A 6,000-nucleotide genomic window follows, 5' to 3' on the forward strand; every position below is an offset into this window, starting at 1 on the left:
TCACATCATAGTGCAATTCACAAATATTAGATCCAAGGATACAGTATTGAAAGCGGCCAGGGGGAAGAAAATCCTTATGTACAGAGGGAAGAATATCAGAAATACCTCAGACCTGTCTACGGAGACCTGGCTAGCCAGAAGGGTTGGCAGGGTATTTTCAAACTCTGTCTGAGAAGAACATGCAGCCAAGGATCCTTTATCCAGCAAGGCTGTCATTCAGAATTGATGGAGAGGTAAGGTCCTTCCAGGATTGGCCAGACATTTGTGATGATGATGCCAGCCCTACAAGAAATATAAAGGGGGGTTCTATAAAATTAAAAAGGCCCCAAGAGTGATACAGAACAGAAAATCACAATCTATAAAAAGAAAGATTCTACAGGCAACATGGCATCATTAAAATCATATCTCTCAATAATCACTCTCAATGTAAATGGCCTAAATGCTCCCATAAAAGGCCACAGGGTTGCAGATTGGATAAAAAGACATGACCCATCAATTTGCTGTCTACAAGAGACTCATTTTGAACCTAAAGATACATTCAGACTGAAAGCGAAGGGAAGGAAAAGCATTTTTCATGCCAATGGACCTCAAAAGAAAGCTGGGGTAGCAATTCTCATATCAGACAGATTAGATTTTAAACTAAAGACTGTAGTTAGAGATACAGAGGACACTATATGATTCTTAAAGGATGTATCCAACAAGTGGATATGACAATTATAAATATCTATGCCTCCAACAGGGGAGAAGCTAGATACACAATCCAACTCTTAACCAGAACAAAGATACATATAAATAATAATACATTAATAGTAGGGCACCTCAACACTCCCCTCTCAGCAATAACAGATCATCTAAGCAGGAAATCAACAAAGAAACAAGAGCTTTGAATGACATACTGGACCAGATGTACCTCAGAGATATATACAGAATGCTACACCCCAGAACAACAGAATACTCATTCTTTTCTAATGCACATGGAACTTTCCCCAGAATAGACCATATCCTGGGTCACAAAACAGGCCTCAACCAATACGAAAAGACTGAGATTATTTCCTGCATATTCTCAGACCACAGTGCTTTGAAACTGGAACTCAATCACAAGGAAAAATTTGGTAGAAACTCAAACACTTGGAAACTAAGAACCATCCTGCTCAAGAACAATTGGGTAAACCAGGTAATTAGGAAGGAGATTAAACAATTTTTGGAGACCAATGAAAATGAAAACACATCGGTTCAAAACCTATGGGACACTGCAAAGGCAGTCCTAAGGGGAAAATACATAGCCATCCAAGCCTCACTCAAAAGAATAGAAAAATCTAAAGTGCAGTTTTTATATTCTCACCTCAAGAAGCTGGAGCTAGAAGAAGAACAGGCCTAACCCACGCACAAGAAGGCAGGTGATCAAGAATAGAGAAGAGATCAATTAATTAGAAATCAGGAACACAGTAGAGCAGATCAATAGAACTAGAAGCTGGTTCTTTGACAGAATAAATAAGATCGATAAGCCACTGGCAAGACTTATTCAAAAGAATAGAGAAAGGGCCCAAATTAATAAAATTATGAATGAAAAGGGAGAGGTCACAAACAACACCAATGAAATAGGAAGGATCTTTAGAAACTTTTATCAACAGCTTTATACCAATAAATTAAACAACCAGGAAGAAATGGATGCCTTCCTGGAAACCTATAAACTACCAAGACTGAAACAGGAAGAAATTGATTATTTAAACAGACCAATTAATTATGAAGAGATTGAAGCAGTGATCAGAAACCTCCCCAAAGGGGTGCCTGGGTGGCTCATTAGTTAAGTGTTGCCTTCGGCTCAGGGTGTGATCCCAGAGTTCTGGGATCGAGCCCCACGTCAGGCTCTTCCACTGGGAGCCTGCTTCTTTGCTTCCCACTCCTCCTGCTTGTGTTCCCTCTCTCTCTCTCTCTCTCTCTCTCTCTCTTTCTCTTTCTCTGTCAAATCAATCGATCAATCTAAAAAAAAAAAAAAAACCCTGAAGCGGGAGCCCTGGAATTTCAAATGCCACAGCAGGTGAGGTGGGATGGGAGGAGATGGTTGGAAAGCCAACTAGCCAGGCCTGGACAAAAAGTATGGGAAGGACAGTGCCAGGAGCTCTCCAGGCACTCAAGAAACCAAGTCAAGGAGAGGTGAGGGCAATGAGGTGCCAGGCACCCAAGGGAATACTGTGAAGGATGAAAAATATCTGAATCCTCTGTGCCTGGCCTAAGCTGTGCTATTCCAAGGCAGTTCTTGAATTTGAGGCTCAAGCCCATCAAGTACAAGGCAAAACTGGCCACCTAGAGAGCAGAGGGAAGGCAGGAGCAAAAACTGTTGCAGAGGATCTGCCCATTGCTATGGACATGTAAAACATAGTTTTACAACCTAAGTCTCCAGGGCCTGGCCCAGTCAGGCGCTCATCAAGTGGTCATGGAGAAAAGAAGTTACAGAGTGCCAGGTCCATAACAGTGTTGAAACTATAAATTAGGTTTCCTTATTACTCATTTGTTTGTATATTGTCTGTCTCCTCTGATTAGAATGTTCTTCACAACCATTTCCCCAGAACCTAAAATAGTACCTGGCATGAAGTCAGTACCTCACAAATGTTTATGCTAGATCACAGCAGTAAGGGTAGTATGTAGAGCTGTTATTATCACTTTTTTCCCTTTTGTAGTATTTTTATTGTGATAAAATGTATGTAACATAAAATTTGTCAATTTAACCATTTTTAAGAGTATGATTCAGTGGCATTAATTAAATTCAGTGTTGTACAATCATCACCACTTTTCTATTTCTTAAACTTTTCTGTCATCCCAAACAGAAACTCTGCAACCGTTAAGCAATGACTCTACATTCTTCCACACCCCTTATCCCTGGTAACCCCTAATCTACTTTCTGTCTCTATGAATTTACCTATTCTGGGTATTTCATCTAAGTGGAAGCATACGATATTTGTCCTTCAGTTTCTGGCTTATTTCACTTAACGTAATGTTTTCAAGATGCATCTATGGTATGCCATGTATGAGAACGTCATTTCTTTTTTTTTTTTTTAAAGATTTTATTTATTTATTTGACAGAGATAGAGACAGCCAGCGAGAGAGGGAACACAAGCAGGGGGAGTGGGAGAGGAAGAAGCAGGCTCATAGTGGAAGAGCCTGATGTGGGGCTCGATCCCAGATCGCCGGGATCACGCCCTGAGCCGAAGGCAGACGCTTAACCGCTGTGCCACCCAGGCGCCCCGAGAACGTCATTTCTTTTAGTGACATATAATACTACATTGTATGTAAATGCCCATTTTATTTATCCATTAGTTTGTTTGTGAACACTTGAGTTGCTTCCACATTTTGGCCATTGTGGCTAATGCTGCAGTGAATATTGGGTTACAAGTATCTGTTTGAGTCCCTATTTTCAATTCTTTTGAGTATATACATAAAAGTGAAATTGCTAGGTCATATATAATTCTATGTTTGGCTTTTTGAGGAACTGCCAGATTGTTTTTCCACAGTGGCTGCACCACTTAACATTTCCACTGACAGTGTATGTGAGGGTTTGAATTTCTTTTTTAAAAAAAATTATTATTTTCAGTTAGCCAACATATAGTACAACACTAGTTTTTGATGTAGTGTTCAACAATTCACTAGTTGCATATAACACCCACTGCTCATCACAACATGTGCCCTCCTTAATACCCATCACCCAGCTACCACATCCCCCCCACCCCCTCCCTTCTGTAGAGGGTTTGAATTTCTCTACAACTTTGCCAACACTTACTTTCTATTCTCTTTTATCCTTTTCTAAATTATTTATTTATTTATTGTTATGATAAAATATCTGTAACATAAAATATACCATCTTAACAGTTTTTAAGTCCACAATTCAGTAGTGTTGGTACATTCACATTGTTGTGCAAAAAAACTCCAGAACTCTTTTCATCTTATAAAACTGAAACTGTATATTTATTACACAATAATTTCCTATTGCCTATTCCCTGACAACTACCATCCTACTTTCTGTCTCAATTAATTTAACTACTTTAGATGCCTCATATACATGGAATAAAACAGCATTTGCCTTTTTGTGACTGGCTTATTTCACTTAGCATAATGTCCTCAAGGATCACCCATGGTGTAGCCTGTGTAACCATTTCCTTCTTTTTAAAAGGTTGAGTAATATTTGCTCATGTGCACACACCCCATTTTGTTTATCCATTCATCTGATGATGGACACTTAGGATGCTTCCACCTTTTGGCTGTTAACAAAGCTGCTATGAACATGGGTATACACATAAATATCTTGTCAAGATTCTACTTTCAATTCTTTTGTATATACCCAGAAATGGAATTGTTGGATCATACAGTAATTCTATTTTCAGTATTTTCAGGAACTGTCATGCTGTTTTTCATAGCAATTATACCATTTTCAGTTCCCACCAACAGGCACAAGTGTTTTCGTTTCTCTACATCCTCACCACACACCATTCTTTTTGTATTCTAGCCATCCTAATGGATATGTGATAGTTCACTGTGGTTTTGGTTCACATTTCCCTAATGATGAATGATATCGAGCATATTTTTCAGGTGTTTATTTGAGATTTTATATCTTCTTTGGAGAAATATCTATTCAAATCTTTTGCCTATTTTTCCAGTGCCTCAATTTATGTATGTATGTATGTATGTATGTATGTATGTATAATTTTAATTCCAGTTAGTTAACATACAGTGTTATATTAGTGTCAGGTGTATAATATTGCAGTTCAACACTTTCATACATCATCCTTTGCTCATCACAAGTGTACTCCTTAATCCCCATCACCTATTTAACCCATCCCCCCACTTCCCCATTGGTAATCATTAGTTTGTTCTCTATAATTGAGTGTGTTTTTTTATTTTGATCTCTCTCTTTCTCTCTCTTATTTTTACACTTTGCTTATTTGTTTTGTTTCTTAAATTCCACATGAGTGAAATCATATGGTATTTGTCTTTCTCTGACTTATTTTACTTAGCATTATATTCTCTAGCTTCAACATGTCATTGCAATTCCTTTTGCCTATTTTTTAAATTGGTTTTTTCTTGTCTTTTTGTTGATGAACTGTAAGACTTCTTTATATATTCTGGATATTAAACCCTTATCACATATACGATTTGCAAATACTTTCTGTCATTATGTTGGTTGTCTTTTCAGTTTCTTGATAATGTCCTTTGATGCACAAAAGATTTTAATTTTGATGAAGTCCAATTTATCTACTTTAAATTTTGTTGCTTTTGCTGTCATATCTAAGAATGCCAAATCCAATATCATGAAGATTCACCCCTATGTTTTTTCTAAAGTTTTTATAGTTTTAGCTTTTATTTATTTATTCCATTAATACATTTTTACTTGATTTTTGTATATGGAGTGAGATCAGGGTGCAGTTTCATTCTTTTTTACGTGGAAGTCCTATTGTCCCAGCATCAGCCATTGAAAAAACTATTTTTCTCCCATTGAATGATCTTGGTACCCTTTTCAAAAATCAATTGGCCATAGATGTATGCATTTATTTCTGGACTTTCAGTTCTATTCCATTAGTCTATATGTCTGTACCTATGCCATTGCCACACTCTTTTGTTTACTGTATCTTTGTAGTAATTTTTTTGTAGTAAGTTTTAAAATTGGGAAAAGATCCCTCCACCTTTCTCCTTTTTTTTTTTTCAAGAATTTTTCTGGCTTGCAATCCTATACAAATTTGAGGATTGGCTTTTCCAGTTCTTCGAAAAAGATTCTTGGAATTTGATAGGGATTGCACTGAATCTGTAGATTGTTGGTTTAGTAATATTGATATTTTAACAATATTAACTCTTCATACCAATTAACATGGGATGCTTTCCATTTATTTAAATCTTATTAATTTTCTTTCAACAAAGTTTTGTGGTTTCAATGTACAGTTACTTCACCTTGTTGGTTAAATTTATTCCCTAAGTATTTTATTCTTTTACATGTGATTTTAAGTGGAATTGCTT

This window comes from Ursus maritimus, assembly GCF_017311325.1.
Source record: "Ursus maritimus isolate PB19 chromosome X unlocalized genomic scaffold, ASM1731132v1 scaffold_X1, whole genome shotgun sequence".
In the NCBI taxonomy this organism is placed as follows: domain Eukaryota; kingdom Metazoa; phylum Chordata; class Mammalia; order Carnivora; family Ursidae; genus Ursus; species Ursus maritimus.